The sequence below is a fragment of the Frankliniella occidentalis genome, unplaced genomic scaffold (genome assembly GCF_000697945.3).
Source record: "Frankliniella occidentalis isolate FOCC.00 unplaced genomic scaffold, Focc_3.1 Scaffold10, whole genome shotgun sequence".
Classification (NCBI taxonomy): Eukaryota; Metazoa; Arthropoda; class Insecta; order Thysanoptera; family Thripidae; genus Frankliniella; species Frankliniella occidentalis.
In genome coordinates this window covers 387,632-388,279 of record NW_026267140.1, presented here as the reverse complement: position 1 = coordinate 388,279, position 648 = coordinate 387,632, and positions in this window count along the sequence as shown.

Genomic DNA, 648 nt, shown 5'->3' with positions numbered 1-648 from the left:
GGAGGGAGGGAAGGTGGAAGAGGAGATAGAGAGCGAGAGAGAGGAATGCTAGTACCGATACACGTCTCACAGGGACCAAAGTGTCTTGCGGACCAGCCCCAGCCCCAGCTCCCGGTTCTCAGCCCGCCAACACCAACAAACATCGCCGGCAGTAGTGGAGGGCCAGGCAGGCCGCCTTCCCCATCCCGGAAGGCAGACAAACTGCTTGCCCCCCCCCCCTTTTCCCATTCCCGACTCCTCGGGACTATTGACAAATGAGAGCACGACGGTGTCTGCCGCCCTGACGGACCGGCCGATCGTGTCCCGCACCGAGCTGCGCTAGCTGCGCTTGGGCCAGGCGCTGGAGTTTACGTCGGCGCGTCGGCGGCAGACTCGCCCGTTCTCCTCCCCACCCCCTCCTCCAACGCCGCCTCCAGACGACCAAGCAAGTCCCCATGGCTATTGCAAGGACACCCTACAACATCCACCCCCGCCCCCTTTTCTATCCATGCTTCCAACCGAGCTTCTTAACACGGTAAAAACATAATGCTTTGGTTTCCCAACAGCCAATCATCTCTTACGGACGAAATACGTGGGGATGTCTTTATTAGTTTTTCTAAAATTGTTTGAAAATCAAGATGTATTCTTGATGGAAAAGTCCCTTTCTTC